Genomic DNA, 25,692 nt, shown 5'->3' on the forward strand with positions numbered 1-25,692 from the left:
CTTGATTAGACTCAGAGAATGGTGATTATTGTATTAATGGCATCCTGCAGGGAAATGGGGAGATGTTTATTACAGAGGAAATTCCTGTTCTTGGTCTAGTTCTGGTCACCATTTTTATTGATGACTCAAATGAAAGCAAAAATAACATTATTATCAAATTTCCAGATAACACACACTGAATGGCCCAACCAGGATCCCAAAGATCTCAACAAACTGGGACAATGGGCTATAAATAAAATTATAGGGACAACTATCAAGTCATGCCTTGGGATTTTTAAAAAATAATAAATCATGCAAATATAAACTAAGGATCATGTAAAAAGTCTTTTGGTCTTAATAGACTGCAAGACTGATGCACATTAATAGTTGATTGTGGCAGGCCAAAAAAGAAAAGAAAAGAAAACAGAAAAAAAAAGAAAAAGAAGGAAAGAAAAAAAAGAAAAAGAAAGGAACGGAAAAAGGAAAAAAAGGGGAAAAGATCATCTTATTGAGGATGCATTAACAAAAGCATAGTGTTTTAAATATGGAAGATATCATTTCCATTTTATGTGAGTTAGAACTCATATTTAGGAGATTGTGTTCAGATCTGGAAGTCACATTCAAGAAAGTGAATTCAAAGACTAGAGGATGACCAAAATATTGAAAGTATTTCATATGTTTAGAACACTACACTTGAATCCAGCAGTTCAAACCCTGCCTGAAACCCTTATTATCTATTGGACTTTGGGTAAATTAATTAAAATTTTTGAGCTTTGGTTTTCTTACTTAGAAAAGGGGAATAAAATAGCACATTCCTCCTCGAAATGTTTTTAAAACAAACAATTGAGATATTGTGTAAAACAAATGTTGCAGAGCTTGAAGCACTGTTTAGATGCTAGCCATTATTATTATAGGACAGCTAGGTAGTTTGATGGATAAAGTGAATGAGTTCAAATCTGACCTCAACCACTTACTAGCTGTGTGATCCTGGCCAAGTCATTTTACCCTGTCTGCCTCAATTTCTCCATCTGTAAAATTGAGAAGGAAATGGCAAACAACTCCAGTATCTCTTCTAAAAAAACTCCAAATGGGCTCACAAAGAGTTAGGTGTGACTGAAAAAATGCTGAATAATAAAATCATTATGAAGCTATGTTGAAGGAACTGGGAAAGATATGACTTAGGGAGACATGATTGTTGTTGAGGGAATTTTTACAGTCATAGATTTTGACTTGCAACGGACTTCATTTTAGAAATGAATAGGTGAAGGTCAACTAAATGATCTTTAAGGGACATCATCATTCTTTTATTTGAAAGCTTTCCTATGGAAGGGAGACTTGTCTTGTCCTGTTTAGTTCCAAGGAGCAGAACTAGTAGCAATGAGCTAATGTTATTGGAATTTTTTGTTTCAGGGAAAACACCACAAAGCACATTCAGGACAATCATCACAAAGCTGGCCTTAAATTGAAGGAAGTGGTGTGTGTCTCTGTGTGTGTGTGTGTGTGTGTGTGTGTGTGTGTGTAAGGAAAGAGCTCATTTGAGTCTAAAATCTGATAATTTCTATCTTGAATTTTTGTTAACTTGGTTCTCAATTCATTTCTATGCAATTAAAGGACCAAAAGTACTGAAATAACTGAACAATAACAACCTAATGTTCAATATCTGGAGCATTTTTCATGTGGTTAATGATAGTTTGTAGTTTTTTTTAAAAAAGCAATTCTAATCCTTTTGTTGCTAATTTGTTGCGTGGAGGGCTGGGCCATTACTGGGATGTTACTGGGTAATTCGCCATAAGAGTCTATGATTCCCCACCTGGTTGGTATAAAGATAGTGTCCTTCATGCGAAAATATCAGTGTGCATCGACAGATTAGGGCTTTCATTTTGAAACCAGAAGAAACATACAAATGCAAAAATAGCAGTGGCAGGTGTTATTTGAAAAACTGCATATAGATGGATAATAAACATTCCAAAGAAAGAAAGGCAGCATTGTATCATGTACACCTTAATGACTACATTATGAGTAATGGTAGAAAGTGTCCATCAATTCTATAAGTGGGTAGCAACATCCTCCTTCTTCATAGAACTCTGGATTAACTACTCTCTACTACAAAACATTCAACTTTATTCAATGATAAAAAAAGATTTAAAATTTTATAGAAGCCTAGACATTTTCCTTTTAGTGACTCAACTCTTGTTTTCAGGGGATACCTTTGTTAGAAGATACAGGACATGTTATTGAACTTCTCTATTTCCTTCTCTGTAAAATGAAAATAAAATTATAATAATAGAAAGATATCATGGCATAGTATGTGGAGAAACTTCATAGGAATTAGGAAGACCCAGGTACATATCTTGTATCTGACCCACAAAATGTAACTCCAGGCAAGTTTAACCCCCTCAGTGCCCCATGACAACTTTCTAAAAATGTTAAGTTGTAGAAAATTGACTTATCTACATTGGTAGATTGCATTTCCTTATGAAAAGGACCAATGAAACCGTGGGTCCAGATCAAATAATTGACATTTATATAACACTTTTTTATTGAAGCTTTTTATTTTCAAAACATATGCATGGATAATTTTTCACCACTGACCTTTGTAAAACCTTGTCTTCTAATTTCCCTCCTTTCCCTCTACCCCCTCTCCTAGATGGCAAATAATCCAATATATGTTAAACCTGGTAAAATATATGTGAATTGAATATAGGCATCATATTTATATAATTATCTTTCTGCACAAGAAGAATTAGATCAAAAAGGAAAAAAAAAGAGAAAGAATAAAATTCAAGCAAACAACAAAAGAAGTGAAAATGTGATGTTATGATCCAGACTCACTTCCCTATATAATACTTTTAAAAAGCATTCTATGTATATTATCATATTTCCTCCTGACATCAATCTTTTGAATTATTATCTCTATTTTATTGACAAGGAAGTTGGGGGTTAAAAAAGTAATTTGTTTGGCTAACAAAATTTGAACCTGATTCTTTCTAATTCAAATCTCATTTGTTATCTACTATGCTACACTGCCTCTATAAATCACATTTTCACCATTCACCTTATAGAAGTGTTGTTTTTATTATTGTAGTTGTTTCCATGTAGTTAGAATATAGTATATTGTTTCTGAATTACCTTAATATAACTTCTGGTTAAGGTCTAGTCTCCTGAAGAAGCTCTCTTATATAGTCATGTTTTCTGTAGAGACCCTGAAGTGACCCAGAGATCTTGGCTAGTATGATTGGTTAGGGGATGAATGAATAGTTTGACCCTAAGTTAAAGATACACCTTCATGACTTCCAAATCTGTGGTGATTTACCATTAGAATGTAATCTTGTCGGAGATTAAGATTGTTTTTTCATTTCTTTGTATTTCCAATGTTTAATAAATGCTTGTTGACTTCACTCATCAGTGTAGTACTAGTACAAAGTAGGAAAAACAAGGGTTTAATGCTACTCACTGGATAAATGCTAAAGTCTAGATACAGTGGTTCTCAAACTTTTGTTTTCGGTATCTTTATCCTATTAAAAATTATTGAAGATCTCTCCAAAGCGTTTTTGTTTATCTGGGTTATATTTATAGACATTTACCATATTGGAAATAAAAACTATTTTTGAATTTGTAGACCCTCTAAAAGGGTTTCAGAGATCCCCAGGATTCTCTAGACCATACTTTGAGAACTACTGGAAGGTCTGAAAGACATTATTGTCTCTTAACAATAGGATCTTGGACAAGTAAATCTTGAAAACAATAAAGTGCTAATGTCTCAGTATCTGAAATTGGTCTTTAATGAGATTAACATTTGAAAATAGATCAAATCATTTCTCTCATCTTAAAAAAGCAGACTGCTGGACTGTATATGTTGAAAACATTGATTTCTCCACTGCTTGGGCCATTGTTTTTAGTCTCATTCTAGATATCGCCGACATTTTCCTTATGCCCCCAGTATCTTTCCAATTGCTTCCAGATTTGTTGGTCCACATCTTTCTAAAAACTTCTGTTTTAAAGATGTCCCCATGTTGTATGCATGCACATACCCAACCTTCCCCATCATGAGTGAATGTTTCTGGTCCCAAAGCATCATAAATACATGATAGTCAAGAGAAACCTCATATAAAAATAAATTCAGAGTGTCAAGCAAAGTTGGTTGGGAATGAGTTCAGAAATATTCTCTCTATGCAAACATATCTGATTTTTTTTTGTCTATTACAGTATATGATTATGAAAGAGTGATTTTCTGTTTTGAAAACTTATAGTCTTCCATGAATCATTGAAAAATCTAGCTTAGGAAAGGGCCATTTGTTTTTATAACTCCTTCTTGAATTCAAGGTTTTCCTTTTAAATTAGAGGTACTTTTCTAACATATTTATTTATTAGCTGTTAAATCCTGAGAGAAGATATGCCTTTATTATATTAATTTTACCTCAAGGGCTGTAAGTTTTAATCTCCTTTCCTTCCCCTCCCTATTTTTCCAGATTAAATTTTATTTTATACACAATTAATCTTTTATTTAATTTAACTCTTTGTATTTGTCAATGATAACACTCAAATGAAACATTAAGGCTTCTACAAAAAAACTTTGATTAATATTTACTTTTAACAAAACTTTGTTTAGCTTAACAAAATTTTGGTTATTATTTAGTAATTTCAGTTGTGCCTTACTCTTTGTGAAGCCATTTGAGAGTTTCTTGGTAAAAATACCAGAGTATGACTTGATATTTTCTTCTCCAATACATTTTACAAATGAAAAACTGAGGAAAACAGGATTCAGTGATGTGCCCAGAGTCACACAGTTAGTAAATGTCAGAGGCTGGATTTGAACTCATGAAGATGAGTTGTCCCGTCTCCAGGCCTAGTGCCCTGACATTAATGGTGCCACTTATAGCTGCTCCAGCTCAACAAATGAGTCTTCAATATGACTCAGTTGAACATATTCCCTTGGTGTTCATTTCAGAATAGTTTTTTTTTTTAAGTACAGTTTGGTGAAAGACACCAAGTAAGATAATATTGAACAATAGTGCTTTCGTCTTCCTCCTCCTCATTCCTCCACCTTTTTCCTTTATAACTTCATAATTTCTTGAAATAAACACAGATAGCTTCAGGACTCTTTCCAGGTCATTTAATGCAATTTTTACAGTTAATAAAATACCTCCACTATAATAACCATACCCCCAAACTTACCCAAAGCTAATTACCATATTTCTCTCCCCAACTAAGTTCCAATTCTCTTAATCATTTCCCTTCAGTAGATATAGGATATTTTAGATTTTTCCTGCCACCTTTATAGTAGTGATAGAAAAGTGTTTCGTAAATAGTGCTGCACCTACAGTGGGGCAGCAGTTACCAATCAGAGCTATCCATAGAGCCATCTGGGAGAGTAATTTTGAAAACCTCCTCAAGAAAGAATATACATGAGAAAAACAAAACAAAACACAAAAATAGGGTCTAGGAATGAAAGAAAGCATACAAAACTCAGACTGAACTAACAGTTCAGGTAGAGAAATTTGGGAGAGAGAACTCTATGAGAAGAGTAATGTGACAAAAAAAAAGAGATATTGGAAATAGAGTTATGAAAATGAAGCCACAAAAAAACAGTGAAACTGGGCTGAGTTGCTAAGAATATACTAATTAGCAAAGTCAATAGGGATTTTCATTATTCACTTTCTGAATGGGAAATGTTCTCATTACTCTAAGGCTGTGTCTTAGCAATGGTCATTCCATGTCTAGGAAACAAGACATGCTTAAAAAGGGGAAGAAGATTTTTTCAAAGAATAAATGTCAACTACGAAAAAATAGTATCTCAAATTTCTGTAAATGATTTATTTATAGCAACCTTAGAAAGTAATGAGACAGCTGAAAGGCCTGAAAGACAGAGTTTCTGGGTAATTAATAATCAATTTATTAGGCTAGCTGATAATCAATAAATGATCATCATGGAGACATTGAATGCTTTAAATATTTTTTTTCTTGAGAGGAAATGCCACTGACAGGAGAAATTAACCCTGATTGGTGGATAACTAAAGAAGGGGAAGGCATTTTAAAAAAAGAGATGGGTTAAAAGTACTCCTGCTGAGAATTTGACTTAATCTTGACACTCAGTTTCCTCCAGCAATCTGGACAAAGGAAACTATTTCTGTCCTGTTGACTCTAGTTGATTTTCTCTTTCTGGAGCTGGGTTATCCTAAACTGCAGTGGAGTATGAAGATTTGGGCTTAATCATTTTGGGGCTGGAATTCACCTAGATTAGATTCTATTTACACTCTGGCCTTCCAGCTGGGTGGGGTCCTGCTCTAGTTTAAGGAGCAAGTTCCTGGGGGATTTGGTCAATCTCAACTATCATCCATGTCCTTCAGAGAGTGGCTGACTGACCTACAGGGGCTGGCATAAAATAAAGAGAAAAAGCCTCAATCATAATTTAATAATTGGTTATTCATATTATAGAAAAATAATTTCCCCCAGCATCCAGGGCAAGCATTTTTCTCTCTTTTGCAGATCCCTGGTCTAGAGCTGGAAGTGACCTCAGAAGCCACTGAGTTCAGCCTCAGCCATTCATGTTACAGATGAGGAAACTGAGGAAGCAGCCCGACATCACACAGACAGTGAGGGATTGTAAAGCTAAAGTTCCATCTTTAGCTTTGCTTCTAAGATTGAGCCAGGAAAGAAGTTTTGCTGGGGATTCCTCTCTATCCACATATTACTTGCCTGTTACTTGCCTGTTCTGTTCTTTTTAGATATAGTGTTTCTCAAAGTTCACCAGAGGGAATAATTCTCTGAATGTGACATTTTGGAGATTGGATGTTCTAACATTTTAGGAATTTTTTCAAATGCTATTCATTATAAGTCATTTGTTAACAACTCTCAGGGACTTATTCACCTTAAAGGGGGAAAAACCCCATAATTGGGACCTTTTAAGAAACTCCACTGTGAAAATTGATAGGATTTTTCAGACTCCCCCAAGGGAGGCTATGAAGATTTGTGTATTATTTTGGACAGATGATTCAACAGCACCTTTAAACACATGGACAGCCTTTGGTTGGCTTAATACAGTAGCTGAAACTTCAAATCATAGACATTTATTCAGAGCAGTATCCTGTTTGAGAGATGCTCCTAAGCAACAGACTCCCTGTTTTATTCCCTCAAATAGGAAGAGTTTCATATATCATACTGGCTGCCCCTCCACCTCTTACCACCTCCTACATGAAACTTTTCTACATGTTCCAGATGCTTCTCTCCCCCTCACCCACCCTATTACCAAGTATTTATTTTGTTCATATTTTGCATAGAAACATTGAGTTATTGGATTGAGAGCTGGCCTCAGAATAAATTTTAAAAATTGCCATAAGCTGTTCATATCCAACCTCTAATATATACTGATTGTGTTATCCTGGGCAACTCACTCCATGTTCCCCTTTCCTAAGCAAATCTTTAAGACTATAAGTTGCAAAGAAGATGCTAACCTGTATATATATACATATATATATGATGCTACATGTACAAATATGAGCTATATTTCTCCCTATATGTATATGTTTCTATATATATGTTGCTATATATTTCCATATATATATATGTATGTATATATCTATATAGAGACCAGAGAGAGAGAGAGAGAGAGATGTTTATACACACAAACACATATAAAATTTTATCTTGATGCTCATTTTCTGAAGAAAATAGAATGGAGAGAGGTGCTTTCTGAACCCCCTCTTCCAGAAATTAAAATTTCCTTTTAGAGAAAGGTGGGTGGAATTGACTGTAGAGACAGCTATTCATATTTCCCCCGTGAGCCACATCTAGATAGACTCAAGGGATGCAAATAAAGTACATACCTATACACATATCCACACAATCAATAAATCAACCATTAGAAAGGCAACTAGGTGGAACAATGGATAAAGTGCTGGGCTTGAATTCAGAAAGATCTATCTTCCCGAATTCAAATCTGGCCTCAGATACTTATTAGCTATGAGAACCTGAGCAAGTCACTAAATCCTAGCTGCCTCAGTTTCCTCAAGTGTAAAATGAGTTGGAGAAGGAAATGGCAAACCACGCCATTATCTCTGGCAAGAAAATCCCAAATGGGGTCACAATGACAGATATGACTGAAGGAATTGGACAACAGATTGCCAGACACTGTGCTAAACTCTGGGATTACATTAAGGAGCTCACAAACACCCCACTTCTAATGTACATGTTGTCTTTCTTGTTTAAAGGTTGGCTTCTGGAAGTCAGAATGCATTTATATCCACTGCTACCTTGACTGATATCCATTTAGCACTTCATAAATGTTTGCTTATTGACCGAGTCTCTGCTAACAAAGATCCTAAGCGATGCTCTATTTTTTTTTTCCTTTCTTTGGTGATAAGTGAATACAAATATAACCTTTACTGTAGAACCTGTGTCTACTTATAAAAATACTAGGAAATGGTGGGGTGGGTTCTTTATAGAATGCATATACTAACATCTTTTCAGAGATGGGGATAAGAAACTGCCTTCTTCTGCTCCTACTGAGGTCATTAAAATTTATCTGACTTAACAATTACATTTCAGCACATGGATTCGACAGTAGCCTGGGGGGCCTTCAATTATACTCCACTGCTCATTCAGTTTGTTGGATCTTATGCTTGGGAAGGTATAATTCTTACTATCATCTTTGGAATAAGGTCTCCTTGTCAAAATCAGAAGACTCTAATTTGGTGACTTTAATATGAATGTTAGATTTACAATATTTCCATTTATTTCTTTGACTACAAGTTCCTGTGAAAGTGAACACAAAAACCTCTCATGAGCCAGTAAGTCATCCCTGTTGTTGGTGTCATTCAGTATTTCAGTTTTGTCTGACTCTCTGTGATTCTGTATTTGAAGTTGTAGAGATACTGCAGTAGTTTGCACTTTTCTTCTCCAGCTCATTTTACAGATGAGGAAACTGAGGCAAATAGGGTTTAAGTGACTGGCCCAGGGTCCCAGTGCTATTAAGTGAATGAGGCCAAATTTGAACTCAGGAAGATAACTGCTCCTAGTAGGATCTTCTCTGATTTGCAGGCAACTTTTAAAATAATCTAAACTGAATTAGTCGACTAACATTTTCAGAAAAGGAATTTTAACAGGAAAATATTTGTTCGGCATGAAAAAAAATTAGCAAACAAAGAAAACCAGCTCTGTACTCATTCTATGGCTTAGGGTTTCATCCTTGAGCAAATAATTTGGGAAACAATCTACTTCAAATTTCACAGTCCAGTGTGGAGAAGAACATGGCAAATATTTTGCTCTGGACCAGACTAAAGAAGGGGTAAAATTCACTCTATAATTCAAATTCAATCTATAACCTTCCCCTAATAACAACTAATTTAAGTCACACCTCGGACATTTTCACAGTGGATAAGAACTGTGGGCCTGAGTTCACATCCAGATTGAAACACTTACTAGTCATGTGACCCCAGGCGAATCTTTTAATATTCCTCTACCTCAGTTTCCTGAGCCAGAAAATAGGGATCATAATAATAACTCAATATTGTTGTGAAGATTACATGAGAGAAATATAATCATCACAGCCCCTAGCACACAAGAATCACTTAAACATTTGTTCTATTCAGTAATAGTAGGAGATCCGTTCTCTCTCCCCTCTGCTTGATCTCAGTATCTGGAAAAGAGGTAGTCTGCTGCTCTCTCTCTCCTTCCTTCACTATGTACTGCAATGACTTCTTCACACAGCTCTCCTTCTAAGGAATCTCTGTTTTTATTCCTGACAGAATCACTTTGGATCTCAGACATACTGTCCAAGTATGGAGTACTCACTAAATCACCATTGCTGTAGTGGTTGGGTTCCTGCTTTTTTCTGTACCTTCTGATTTTTATATGAAGAAAGAATCTATGGAATGTAGTTGTGAAGGTACTCAATAATCTACAAATCTTTGAATTCCCCTTTCTTGACAATGAACCATATTTTCCAAAAGTTTTTCACCATTCTTTCATGGGTTTATATTTGCATTGAATTGCCAAAGTATCAAACCACAAGTTAACAAGCATTAATTAAGAACTTAATGTGTCAGGTACTGTGTGCTAAATGCTGCTCATATCAAACTAAGTAGAAAGATGGGTCCTGCCCTCAAGAAACTTACATCCTAATAGGGAAAAAAAATGAATCTTAAAAATGAGAGAGGCAGATGAAAGTCCCCAACATAGAAGGGAGGATAGAGAAAGTCTGGAGAGTCAGAAGTGCAGTCTGGAGAGGAATAAAGACATAGTTTTCTGGGTATTCCCCCTTAAAATGGAGATTCTGAGGTAAGAAATCAACCTATTAGAGGGAAAAGTTTCAGAGGGAATGAGCTTTCAAGGTGGAGAGGTTTCTATGGAATGATAGACAATATCTCATGAATTTTATTAATTGACATTGTTTTAGACTATTTAAAAGTATTAGAACATCACAAGATTGAAATGTTGATAGAGTTAAAAAAAATATGGAAAGACTTGGACCAAAGAAGGATGTCATCTATCTTCAGAGAGACACAATAAGATAAACAAATATAGTATGGTCTTACATAGATGAAAATAATGTATTTATGTATATATATATGATTATATATTTGTGTATATTTACGTATATATATGTGCATGCATATGTGTATATATAGAAATAGATCTGTGTGTGTATATATATGCATATATATGCATATATGCACACATACATGTATACATATAAGCACACACATAAATACATACTCCTATACTCTGATGCCTCATTTGACCTGAGGATGGCAAGGAAGCAAAAATGGACAGTTCTGAACACAATGTGTAATATTTATTACATAGGTTTTCTTAAAATGGAAATTTGTTGCTTTATATTTTGAATCCTCTTATATTCTGCTATACACATAGAAATTTTTCTCTCTTCTGTTTCTATTTAAATTTAAAATAAATATTTTTAGAAAGGAAAATGTCTCATTGATAGTAAAGATGCTTAAAGATCTATGTATTGTGATATATTTTGACTCAGTTGTCTGGTGGTTCCTATAATTTTCTATTTCATCCTTGGCAATGATTATTGGTTATTAACAGAGCTCATTTCATGTTTGTCCATTAGACTATGGTCATCAAGAACAATGCAATATAATACGATTAAATAGTCTATAAGTTCTTGTATTTGGGAAGAGAAAGAAACTAAGTCTTCTAAGCCAGGGCTTCTTCAACTTTTTCCACTTGGGACCCCTTTTCACCTGAGAAATTTTTTTATGCAACCCCAGGTATATAGGTATATGAATCAAACGTTTACTGGTAAAAATCATAAATGTTTCTTACATGTGAATATGTATTCATATAAGTATTTTAAAACAATTCTTTTGTATGCATATTATTTTATCACCTATTAAAGATGAAAACAAATTTGAATATTAATGCTTGTTTATTTTCACATAAAGAATTAAATCTTGGTGAAATATTTGATTCCTTTTACTGTTGTTAAATTTTTTGTGACCCCTTCACATTCAGTTATAGGGTTACAACCCACATTTGAAGAAGCTTTGCTGTAAACCCTTTATTTGTGTCTCTAAGGAGAGCCATCCTTCCACACTAGTTGTGATTATTTTATTATCTCTGGATTTTCTTATCCTTAGAATATTAACACAAGTCTAGTTCATTTCTGTCAATATGATTTCAATTTGTTGATCACTGGGCAATGATCACAGTATGTTCCCAAAGTTCTTACATACAGTCTAGGACCAATTGCAAGTAGGCTCAGCCTCTGTTTTAGCCACTTTACTGCTATAAACTAAAAAAGAGAGAATATACAGAACTGAAAGCCATTTCATGGATCTCAGCTGCCAAAAAATAAATCAGCTGGTGGCCAGACTTTTAGGGATGAGCCTCTCTAGGCTTAGCTCTGATGATCTTCAGGTAGTATCCTGGATCCTGCATTCAAAGCTTTTCTAGCTTGCTCAGATATACTGATTAGAGCCTGCAGCCCAATTACATCAATAGTATCGATCTGTGTGAGATATATTTTGACTCAGTTATCTAGTTCTTCTTATAATTTTTTGTTTTATCTTCGGCAATGATTATTGGCTATTCTGCCTTCAGAGTGAACTCAAAGCCACCCTCAAGCCAAATGAGGCATCGGAATATTCTATTTTAGATTCAATCACCATATGCCTCAGAGACGTAACCAAACAAAACAAAGCAAAAAGCACTAGAATGAAATTAGTTGCCTCCTTTTCTTTGCAAGAAAAAGGGAATTTCTTTGTTCATACATCATCTTTCCTCTGCTATAAAATGTCCACTTTAGGAAACAGACATACATTGTTACTTTAAACTAATAACCTTGTTAAAAACTTAAGCAACACCCAAGAAGATGCCTGTGTGCACAGCACAGATACCTCTACTATTTAAAATTAAATAATCACCCAGACACTCATCCACAGAGACACGTCTAATCCGCTCTAACACTGTGCATTCTCGCTTCTGCGGCTCACTTCCCAAACCCTGAATCTGCCCTTTGGCTCTCTCCCTTTTCTTGAGTGAAGACTTCTGGGTACTCCGAATTGTGACATCCAGCTATACTTTCTGTCAGGACTTATTATCACCATAGCCAAGTGCTAAAATTGCCTTCTATGGAGAGACTAGGAACAGGATGCCTCAATATTTAGGTTTGGACCCAGTGCTTTTAGGGTCACCTGGATCCTTATTCTTCCACACTTCTGAAATAGGGGTTTGCCCCCAGGAAAATCCAGCCCTTCTGGAGATCCACCAAAACTATGTCATGCACTTTGTACTTCCACATTCAGAGAATGGAGGAACAGAAAACAAAAGGGGAAGAATAATTGTTTCCACAACCCTTACTGTGTGCCAGGTACTGTGCTGACCATAGAATGGTTTCCCTATGGCCATACCTTCCTTACTCATCACCAGCCTTAGTAAAATACTTGGTCTCTCTTTTATAACCAAGTGAATGGAGTGATAGATGGGAGCATATTAACTAATCATGACTGACAGCTGGAAACTTTCAAATCTGGTACCCAAATTTTCTTTACTCAGAGGAGGTAAAGAGAGAATTCTGACCTTGGAGACAGAGAGGATAGATTTGTCTTAGCTACTTACTCTCTGGGTGGCCATGGACAAGTCTTGCTTAATCTCACTCAGCCTGTTTTCTCATATGTAAAATGGGAACAAAAAATAATAGCACCTAATTGCCTGGTTGTTATGATGATAAATGTGAGAATATACATAAAGACAAACCTTGAAGTCCTGATATCTATGTCAGCTGTTATTATTCACTATTTGGCTACTGAGGGATCCTCATTAGTCCAAATCCATTAGACAGAGTACATGGGCTCTAGTTGAGTCATCAGTCCTTTCTGACTCTTTGTGATCTCATTGGGGATGTTCTTGGCAAAGATAATGGGGTGACTTGCCATTTCTTTCTCTAGCTCATTTAACAGATGAGGAAACTGTTGACTTGACCAGGACCATATAGCTAGTAAGTGTCTGAGGCTCTATTTGAATTTAGGAAGACTAGTCTTCCTGATTCCAGGTCTGGTACTCTAAGCACTATGGCACCATCTATCTAACCTGACTAGGGTTCTGATTAGGAAGGACCAAATCCGTTTTCATGATCAGTAGTCAAAATCTTTGTGTAAATCAGAGTCATATATTTCCCCTCTTCTCCCATAAAAACTCTAAACATTATAGACTATATAACTTTAAACTAATTTTGATTAATAAATATATTATTAATGAGCACAGGAAAATGTTCTTTTATGCCCATGTTCTGGTTGTCTTTTTCTTTATCAGTTCTCATATATTTATAAAATTTTTACATATTTTCATAATTTTTTTCTAATTCTTAGGTTTTTCCCCCTAGTTTGGTTGCCACTTCATTAAATTTTTTCCCCTTCATTGTGTTTTCCTGGCCATATTCTTCTTAAGAGGAAGAATTACCAAGAGCCACACCTTTTCATGTACTTGAGAGAGTTGTCTTTATTAATATCATTTCTCTGAATTTTTATTTTTTCAGAATTCTATACAAAGGATTCTATGTGTATATATGTGTGTGTTTTTAATGTGCATAATTTCTTATTACAGTGCATTTTCCCATCGATATTAACATCATAGGATATTAGGGTCCCTATATCTTGCTGCTGATGTTCTCAATATTATTGATTTCACCTTTCAGTTTGAATTTCATTGGATAGAATTCCACTGAGAGTCACTTTAGGAGAGATATGTATAGTTAATGTTTGTCATATTAACTATGTGTGTCTACATTCTTCTCCAGAACAGTTTCAGTATTTTATACATATACTTATTTTGAAATAAAGTTCCTGCTTGGCCACATTGTTTCATGAATTTATTGTCATTATTTGGATTTATTTCTATTAAAAGGATTGTATAAAACAAACTCTTCTTTACTAATTTTATTTAATTTCCCACAGGTATATGAATTTATTTTATAAAACACATTTTTATAAATTATATTATTTCCTTTATTGTAAAAATCAGTGTTTATTTCCCCAAATTTTGCTGTAAAATATCCTAAATTACATTTGTGTCTAATAATGGAAATGTTAGTACCAGTTGGATTTGATTTGAGTTCTTATTAGTAATTGTATTATGAAATTACCACCTACTTTTTAATTTTTTCCTAAAGATCTCAGAAGGAAAAACAATGTGGTTAACCTTCCCTATGAATACTCACTAGTTCCATATCCCTGATCTGATTCTTTGCTGACTCTTTTATAGCCATACTCCTTAAATTGTTCATCTATCAGACATCCTCCATCTCTCTCTTGCCATAAATGCCTTTGCATTATTCTATTTTCAGAAATATTGTTTTACCCAGTTGTCTTCTTATTTCTCTCACTACTCTTTTGCTTCTTTTCCTGGCTATTCAGTCTCTTTCCACTTTGTTGAAAGTGGCCATGCATCCAAAATTTCATTTTGGGTACCCAATCTCTTTTCTCTCTCTCTCTGCTCTATTCTCCTTGGCAACCTAAAGTTCTGTTATAATTTCAATATCCATCTCTCTGCAGGTGACTCTCAAATTTCAATCTCCTGTCCTGCCTTTCCTCTAAGCTCCAGAGCCACATGTCTAACAATGCTTAGATGTTATATTAGAAATTCAAATGTGATTTATCCAAAACTGAGCTTATTATCTTTCCATTAAAACCTGCTTCTCCTTTTGACTTTTTTACTCACGCCAGTAATAACCATCCTTCATTCAATATTCTGTTAGAAATTTTGTTATTATCTACAAATTTTCTCCTCTCTCATGGTAGATAATTTATGCTATAATTTTGTTAATTTTACTCGTGGAACAGTTTTCTAATTTGTCCTTTTTCCTCTTGTCTTCTTGCTAACCATCTTAGTGTAAAGCTTCATTATAACCAGACTGGAATTTCACTCTCTACATTAGCTAATTCATCTTCTATGCCGTAACCAGATTGCTCTTGCCTAAGCAGACTTAGTCATGACACTCTTCTGTTCAAAAACCTTCAATGACTCCTTATTGTCATCCTTTGCTTGTCATGAACAGCCCTCTAAAATCTGCTCTAAAATGCTTTCTCGGCCACATCTCACCACTTGATTAAGAGGTACTTTCACCTTCCTGCCATGTCTTCATGACTCTCCCCTGCTTATCTGTCCCTTTCCATCTCTTGTTCTGGTCATAATTATCAAATCAACCGTATTTGCTTCCAGAAAGGAAATTGTACATTGATTTCACTATGGTTCTACTCTCCAATTCTGTAACTTCCATCCCCAAAATTTGTTGTTGGCAAACACTTCTCTGTATGTATTGTCATCCCCTACTGGAATGCAATGTCTTGGTATCTTGCTTTTGTATTTATATAATCAATATTTTCATATTACCTACCATGTAGCATATATATATATATATATATATTAAATTTCATTAATATACACTATATTTCATTGAAACTGAGTGCCTCTACTCCATTATTACTATACTTTGTTTGCTCAGACATTTGGTTTTGTTCACATGTCCCCCTGTGCTGGATCTGACTTTCTTGCTCCTTGTCACCTCCTGTCAATGCAGCCTTTAAAATCAAACTTGAATGCCACCTTCTAGAAGAACCATTCCTTCTTCTTGTTGGTAGCAACCCCTCCCTCTTGCATTTTGTTAAAAACTTTGTTATGGAACAAAAAAACAAACCTGTGATCTGCATCTCTCTAATGAATTCATCATGTAGTATTGTTTTATTATAATTATTTTTGCATATGTTGCATCTCTTAATACAATCCTTACTGGATTGTAAAGGATTATGCCTTAGCTAAATGTCCTGTGTTTTTCAATACTCACTAACATGCCTTATAAAGAAGTAGGTACTTGAATTTTGGTTCCATTTTAAAGTCATCCCATTTTTTTTCATTTTTTTCTGTTGGTGTCTCATAGTTTTCCTACCTCTTTTTTTTTGCAGACTTCACCTCTGTATTATATATATATATATATATATATATATATATATATATATATATACACATATATGTAAATATGTGTATATGTATGCTTTTTGTTTATTGTCATATATTAATATGCTATTTGGTTATATCTTGTATAATATTTCCTCTAAGTTACTTAATATTGTTAATGTTATTTCCTTTAACTATTTTGAATCTGTAGATATTGATATTTTTATAAAGCAAAATTATTTCTCATAAGATTTGTTCCAACAATTTACTTAATAAATTAGAAATATATCTATCTATATCTATATCTATGTTTTTATCTCTATCTATTTATCTATCAAGTTATCTATCTACTTTAATTCCCTGTATCACATGACCTAGTAGAATATATGTTCCATTGGAGCAACAATGTCCTTTTGGTTTGTTTGGTTTGTATCTATAGGAAGCAGTGTCATGCCCTTAATACATTTTTGAAATATTGAATTGAATTGAACGATCATTGGTATAATAAGGCCACCTGCTCCTCAGTCTAATTTTTTGGGTGATAGGTAGTTTTTTCCCCCCTTTTACCATTATTTCTTATACACACAGAATCAACCATGAGCTCGCATTCAGCACAATGAGCAAGCAATAGTATTCTTGACATTCTGGTGATCTGAGCTATAACAGAACTTTCAAAAAAAATTACTCCTCTTCTTTTTATTGTTTAAACTATTTTATTGTAGCCTTTTGTCTTTCTATCAGATTTTTTTCCCTTCTCCTCCTTTTCTTCAACCTTTTTCTCCATCCAGCTCAGGGAATAGATGACACTGGAGGAACTGGAATTAATAGACTACTTTAGCAACACTTCTCAAACTTTTTGCTTTCAGCCTTTATAGTCTGAAAAATTATTACAGATTCCACAAAGACCTTTTGAATGTGTTATATCTCTTATATTTGCCATGTTAGAAATTTACATGTCTTGTGTACATATATTGTATTTAATTTATACTTTAACATATTTAACATGTATTGGTCAACCTGCCATCTGGGAGAGAGGGGGAGGGGAAGGAGGGGAAAAACTGGAACAAAAGGTTTGGCAATTGTCAATGCTGAAAAATTACCCATGCACATATCTTGTAAATAAAAATCTATAATAAAAAAAGAAATTTACATGTCTTAATATTATTCTGAGAGTAGTTTTGAGTTCTTAGACTGCCTAAAAGGGTCTTTGGGATCCTCAGGACTCCCTGGGTCATAATTTGAGAGTTGCTAGAATAAATTCATCCTGTTTTCTGCATCTCTTTCTTCAAAATCAGATTTTGATGCTGCATTACTTCTACATATATGGTAGGCTTTTTTTCTCTTTCCTTGGTAACACAGTATCATCTTTTCTTTTGCTTTTATTGTCAGTTCATTATAAACCTTAGAGCATCAGCATATTTCCAACAGTAACTTGCAGGTAGCATTTTAAGGAGAGTTAATCAATAGTTGTGTTTCTTTCCCCCCTTGATTGTTCCATACAATTTCAGTAGTCACATATGGATTTTACGACCTGGTTAAAAGAGTATAGGCTAAAGGAATGGAATTTTTGTCTCTTTCTAATAACAACTAAGATTTATACAGTCCTTTTCTACACAAGAAATACTGATCAGAAGGAAAATCTCAGTCTGAAATTTGGACTAGTAGCTATTTTCTAAACTCAACATTCTATTTCTCCCCCTTGAGTAATTGCAGGTGCCATTTTCCATGACTAGAATATAGTTTCTTTACACTTTTAGCTCCCAGAATTTTTATCCTCTGTAACTCAGACCTCAAATTTGATTTTCCTAATGCTCTCCTCAATAGTAGAGATTGATTATTCAATGAATCCTGCCTACATGAAGCGTGGGGTTGATAGAGGTTGAGAGAAAAGAGATCTTGACTCTTTTCTGGGCTTCTAGCTTTAAGGAAAAAGACACAAGGTTCCAGATTCTTTCCAGAGAGAGGTTCTAGAAGGGGGGGAAATAATCTAGGAAGAAATTGACATGCAGAGAAGCTGGTGTCTTCATAAATCTTAAGTATTAAGGCTCAGTTCAGATGCTCCCTGCTCTGTGAAACCTTCCCTGGTCCCCTCAAGTTGTTGATGTTAACTCTCCTAGTTATATTACCTAGATTTTCTTCTCCGAGGACATGATCCATCTCCATCTCTACCACCTCCTTCCAGGAGAATGTCAACTGGAATCACATCATCATAGATTTGGAGATACAAGGATCTTCTTTTGAAACCCTTCAATGCACAGATGAGGAAACTGAGGATAAGAGAAATTTCCTGTGTCATACAAATTATAAATGTCAGAGTCAAGATTTGAACACAGACCCTCTAATTTCAGGATCAATAGTCTTTCTGTTGTACTACAATGCCTCCCTCAAGTTGCTTCTTGAATACAGGAACTTTGGAGTTTTTTTCTCTCATCAAAAAAATGGGGTTACTGATAGCCCCTTTATCTCACAGGATTGCTGTGAGGACCAAATGAGATAACATGTAGAAAGTACTTTATAAATCTTAAAGTACTAAATGCATGCTAGCAATTATTGTTATTTTTAATCCCTTACTCAATTTTAAATTATGTTCTGAGCATTGACTTTGAAAAACTTATGAGAGACTGATAATACACACATGAAAAGGCAAGAAGAAATATTGTAAAACATAGATAAAACAAGACTTTGGAGACTTTGGAACTGTAGCATAGTCATTTTACCTCAACCCTCAATTTGCCACAGGAAGAAATTAAGTGCTTCTTCTCTTTCCACTTTAAGTGCTAATTCCATATGAGTTATGTATTTATATGTGCATTTGAGCATTCATTATTCATCATCAAATTATTTATTCAGCACTCAATATTTAGTACTATGCATAGCAAGTGCTTAATTTTTTTTAAATTCATGCATATTTTCATAAGACACTGTGTTGGATGCTGTTTTAGACATAAACATGGAGGTAAAATGATCCCCACCCTCAAAGATCTTATAACTTAGTAAGGGGACATAAGATTGGAACACAAATAACTATGTAAGGAAGTAGATGACAAGAGTCAAATCTCATCAGAAAATTTAGAGCTAAAAAGGACCCAAAAGACAATTTCTTTTACAGATGAGTAAGCTGAGGCAAGAAAGAGGTATGCAATTTACAAGGGAGTGGTACCATGATAGTTCAGAGAAGGGAAAAAATATTTCCATCCAGGAATCAGAGAAAACATTGTGAAGAAATGATATAATTTAGAACTACCCTTGGAATGGTTCTCGCAATTTTATTTTCATAATGTGATGGAGATGAAATCTGGAAAAAGAATTTCAGATTCAGTGATCCTCATCTGTTACTGCCACAAGAGAGGGCAGCCCTATTCAAAAGAAATAGGACTGGGATATGGGGAGAAGAACAAGAGAAGCAGAGAGATCAAAAGAGTGCTAGGGACGAGGCAGTGATGGAGAATCAAGATTGTGATGTTGTATACTTGAAATTATATGCAGCATTCCCAAAGGAAAAGTATGCATATAAAGTTTAAGAAATTTTTATATAAAAATGAATAGAATCTGATTGAAAATGAAAACACTCAAAAGACTGGTATTGTAACCAGAAAAGAACAGATTTCTGTGCAAACTCTTTCTTTTTATATCTCTCCACACGAATCTTTACAATAAAAGGCCTGTGAGGCTAGAGACTTGTTTGTGAAAAAAAATGTTCTGAACCTTTTGGAAGAATGTTCGCAGATAAAATGAAGGTGTTAGTAGAGATTGTATTGGCTTGATGTTTTAAGGAGAAAAAAATAAAACAAGCATAAGGGTAGATCTTCAAGGAGATACAAGAGGAGCAGACTATATAGAGCTACTTAAGACTCTATAGATAGTCACCAAATTCAGTAAATTCAACCACTTATTACAGTGATGTTCAAATTAAGATAATTGTTATCATGACAGGAAAACCTGATTAAAAAAATGAAACAAAATGCTGTAAAAAAGACTTCTTCTGTGCAGTTGTCACCAGTCTAGTCAGGGAGAAGCACTAAAAGTCTGAGGGGCAAATGTACTTTTGAATATGAGTCATTTCTCATGGGTAACTTAGAGTACATTGAAAACATACAGTAATGTCATACTGTGTTTACAAGACAAGCACCACTAATGATGGCTAATTTGTGTTGTTTTAGGGGACAAGATTCAGAGACTTTCTAATCTGTTGCTCTAGTCACTGGTCTCAAGGGTCAGAAACAGGATGAATTGTTATCCTTGTATAAAAATTGTGATAAAGAAAGACAAAACTAGTGTTAAATAGGACCACTCAAGGACACTTGAAATAAAGACTTTTTTTTTCTAACATGATATTATTTTGGTCCAGAAAAGACAATACCCTGTCCCACTTCCTTTTCCCCTATTTTACATTATGAATCTGTTCAAACCCAATATGATACAGAGAAAAAGGTACAGGACTTTGGGGTTGGAAGGTATTATTGTTTGGTTATTTCAGTTATGTCCGAATCTTTGGGACTTTATTTGAGATTTTCTTGGCAGAGATATGGGAGTGGTTTGCTTTTTCCTTCTCCAGCTCATTTAACGGATGAGGACACTGAGGCAGTCAGCATGAAGTGACATGCCTAGGGTCATACAGCTAGTAAGTATTTAAGATTGCATTTGAACCCAGGTCTTCCTGATTCTAATCCCAGTAAATTGGCTTGATGTTTTAAAAAGAAAGAAAATAAAACAAACATCAAGGAGATACAACAGGAACAGACACATACTAGGGTATTTAGAATGTATAGATGGCCACTAAATTCAGTAAATTCACCAGTTTATTACAGTGATATTCAAATTACGATGATTGTTGTGATGGCAGGAAACCTGATTAAAAAAATAAAACAAAAAGCTGCAAAAAAATTTCTTCTGTACATTTGTTACAGTGATCCACTTTACCATCTCTCTGTCCTGGTATAGTGCTTTCAACTCCTGAATCTTTTGCTTACCTCCAGTATGACTTCAGATGAGTTCGTTATATCTCTGGGTCTCTAAATTGAGAATAGATGAACTTCTAAGGTCCCTTACAGAATGGAACCCTCAATCCTATAATTGATCACTAGAAATTAGGTGGTAGCAATGATAAGATAAGAAACAGCATGGTGAACAGAAAAGACCCAGCCTGGGAGCCAGGAAGGGTTGGTGTCTGACATCTGCTGACAACATGAGCCTGGGCACTTAACTTCTCATGAGCTGTCTAGGAGACTCTCTACAAGCCTGTAGGTTGCAGAGCAGTTATTTGTAGTGTGTTCCCATTTGGGAATTCCCTATGTCAGTGAAAACATAAGTCCAGTTCCTATACCTATGGGCAAGAGTGCTACAGAATGATTCTCTATCCCTACCCATTCACACTTCCGTGCTGATCTTCCTCTCCCTTCCCTTCCTACTTCTTCCTTTTCCATTCCTCTCTTCCATTCCTTTTTCTCCCCCTTTTTCCTTCCTTTCCTCTTTTTCTTTCCCTATTCATTCCATTCTCTCTTCCCCTCCTTCCCACTAAAACAAACAAACACACAAAAAAGGTTTTGCTTCAATTTTGTGGAATGTGAAGATAGTTCTGCCTTCTTCGGCTTGTTTTTAAGTGACAGCAAGAAACAGCCACAGTAGTTCTGTGTCCAGTGAGCCATAGAATTAGGGATGATAGTCCCCTTCCAGCTGCTGATCATGTGGGGAGAAGTCCAGAGAGAGGAACAGCTTTTGGCACTATAGGAGGAAGCAGGACCAATGGGATACTATGGATTATGGGAAGAGGCAACGACCAGAGGATTATATGTGATTATATGACCCAGAAGATGCATCAGAGTTGTGGCCTCAGGTGCTTATTCCCCCTCCACAAGCACCCTCAGGCCCTATGCTCATCAGTTAAAGACTAAAAGGGGGCAAAGACAGACTCTGGCTTCTCAGGGCCACCAAAGTTCCCCAAGATTCTAATCCTCTAATCCTAGAGCCAAGCTCTAATCCTAATACACTGTGTGTGTATGTATGAGCTACTAGGTTCTTCTGCCTGAGAATTAGGCCCTTTACTCAAATCACACAATAAATGATAAGGATAAAAACCTTTATTCTTGTCATTTTATTCACAATCTTCTTGCAAGCTTTTCATCAGCCATCACCCAATTGCCTCTTCTTTTATATTTTTTCATTTTAAAATAAGATTAAATACAAAAAAATTTGTTTAAATTACTGCCACTTTCTAGACCCTGGAAATTTAATGGATGCCCATCAATTGGAGAATGGCTGAATAAGTTATGGTATGTGAATGTTATGGAATATTATTGTTCTGTAAGAAATGACCAGAAGGATGAATACAGAGAGGTTTGGCGAGACTTACACAAACTGATGCCGAGTGAAATGAGCAGAATCAGGAGATCGTAATACACAGCAACAACGATACAATATGAGGATCAATTCTGATGGACGTGGATATCTTTGGCAATGTGAGGATCTGAATCAGTTCCAGTTGATCAGTGATGAACAGAACCAGCTACATCCCATGAAAGAACACTGGGAAATGAATGTGGACCACAACATAGCATTTACATTCTTTCTGTTATTGTTTGCTTGTATTTTTGTTTTTCTTCCCAGGTTATTTTTACCTTCTTTCTAAATCCGATTTTTCTTGTGCAATGAGAGAACTGTATAAATATGTACACATATATTGTATTTAAGATGTACTTTAACATGTTTAACATGTATAAGATTGCCTGCCATCTAGGGGAGGGGATGGAGGGAAAGAGGGGAAAAGTTGGAACAAAAGTGTTTGCAAGGGTCAATGTTGAAAAATTATCCATGCATATATTCTGTCAATAAAAAGCTATAATAATAAAAAAGTTAGGATTAATGGATAGATTGCAAGGTGTCCATGAACTTAAAAAAGAAAATATAAATTATATCTTTATTTTCACTAACATAAAAAAATGACTGCCACTTTTAGATAAAAATCCCTGAACTTCTCTTTATAACAAAGCAAATTAACTAAGGAAGAACATCTGATTATAGTGACCATATCTGAAATGTACACAGTATTGTGTTGTAATAGTATCCCACCTTCTTTCTGGGAGAATGGGGCTATTTTTTCACTTTCTCTTCACTCGAATCGCCCCTTTTTTAAAAAACAGATATTCAGAATTTCTCTTCGTTCTAAAGCTTTTCAGTTACAATGTCATAGGCCATGTTTATATTGCTCTTTTGATTCTGTCTCAGTTCATATAAATCTCACTTTTCTCCCTGAATTCCTCAAAAAAAATTTTTTTGTAAAATAATACACTATTATATTCATATGCTTAAGTTTCCCCCCCCCCCCCCCCCCCCCACCCCAGTCATCCCTCCATCGATGGACATCAATTTTGTTTCTGGGTCTTTGTTTTCACAAAGTGGGCTGCTATGAATATTTTGGCATATATTGAACCTGGGTTTCTGATTTTGACCTCTCTGGGGGGTACAGATCATAAACTTTCACAATTGTTGAATGAATCCATAATTCTGCCAAAAATGAATTCATGAATGTCTTTATTTTCTTCCACTGCCTCCACAATTGACTTCCTTTTTTTTTTTATCACTTTGCCATTTTCTAGGGTAAAAGATGAAATGGTAGATTTTTTAAATGTTCATTTCTTTTATAATTAGTAATTTGAAGCATATTTTGATGTGAACATTTATAGTTTACAATTCTTTTGCAAACTGTTCACATTAATTCACTGCTTATATATTGGGGAATGTTTCTTGCTATTACATTTGTCTGTTTCCCACATGTCTTGGTTATCATATTTTTGCCAATGATATTCCCAAACTTCTCTTTAACCTCCACTATTGTAACACTCTTCAGAAAGTCTCATTGATGATTTCTTCCTGCTGGCATTCAGATTTATTTTCTACTCTGGACTTTTTGGTTATGATGTTAATCTGAGCTCAGGAGAAAGATCTTCAAGAAGATTGTCCATGTCTCCAAGAATGTAGATCTACATTTCTAAATCTCCCCCAGACTCATTTGGGGAGAGCAGAGATCATGCTAGACAAAGAGCCAGAAAACTCAAGCTCTGGGGCTAGTTCTACCATTGTTTGTATGACATTTTTATGCTATCATATAAAAATATGCTTCAAATGCCTAATGATAAGAGAAATGCAAGGTGGAAGGAGAGCCAAGATGGCAGAGTAAAGGCAAGAATTCACCAAACTTCTCCCCCAAACCACTCCAAATTCCTTTACATAATGACTCTAAACAAACAGCCCCCAAAATGGAGAGCATTTTCCAGCTGAAGGCAATTTAGGAGGAGGTCGATAGAAAAGGTCTGGAATCCAGTACACAGTCCTCGTGCAAACCACACTAGTGAAGCCCTGGCCCCTGCCCCAACTCCCCAGGCCAATAAAGCAAGAAAGGGTTTAGGAATCTCTGAATCAGCAGCAGTACCAGTGGCTTCCAGATCTCTCAGACACCAAAGAAGACTTGGAAGATCACAGAAAAAGTCTGTGGCAACAGGGTGAGAGTCTAGCCCCAGACTCTACACTGACTATGAAAAGATCTTTAAGGTCCCTCACTTGGCTCTATAATTCTGTAATTCTCTCCTCCCTCTTCATGTCTCGTACATTTTGCTTTCCTATTCTTTCATCATGCCTCTGTAGTAGGGGCATATGATGAAGAACCAGAAATGTTATACGTAGAAGAGTACTATGGTGTAATGAAAAGTACAAAGAATCTGGAATCAGATTCCTGGATTCAAATTCAGTTCCTGTCTGTGAGACCTTGGGCAAGTCCCTTGGTTTCTCATATTTAAAATAAGGGAGTTAGGTTATATGTGGCCTTTAAGGTCAATTCACTACTTATAAGTGGATAGGCTTATCCCTGGGATGTGACTAGATTTTTAAAAAATCAGTTCTCATTTTTTATTCTTCTTTTTATTCTTCATATTCTTTTTAGAAATCTCTTTCGGCAGCTACCTGAGTTGGGCAATCACAAAGACCCTTATCAGAATGGAGAATTGTTGCTTGTCTTTATTATCTGACTGAGAGTATAAAATATATTTGTTAGGTTTTTAAGATTACCTGGAAATTTTCCCAGTGTTTAGATTCATGCTTTGGTACATATTTCATACACATACAATAAATATTAATCAATAATGTGTTTGCTAATTTATTTCTTTTTTAATGTATGCACTGTCCAGGAATCTTGAAGGTAAGGAGCTGTCCAAGTATCTCAGGGGTTCTGAATGTCTTCTGAGAAAAAAATCAGGAATGGAGTAAACAGGAAAACTGCAGAAGTAGATAAGCAAGGGCTTGATCTGGTCT

The sequence above is a fragment of the Sarcophilus harrisii genome, chromosome 5, assembly GCF_902635505.1.
Source record: "Sarcophilus harrisii chromosome 5, mSarHar1.11, whole genome shotgun sequence".
NCBI lineage: Eukaryota > Metazoa > Chordata > Mammalia > Dasyuromorphia > Dasyuridae > Sarcophilus > Sarcophilus harrisii.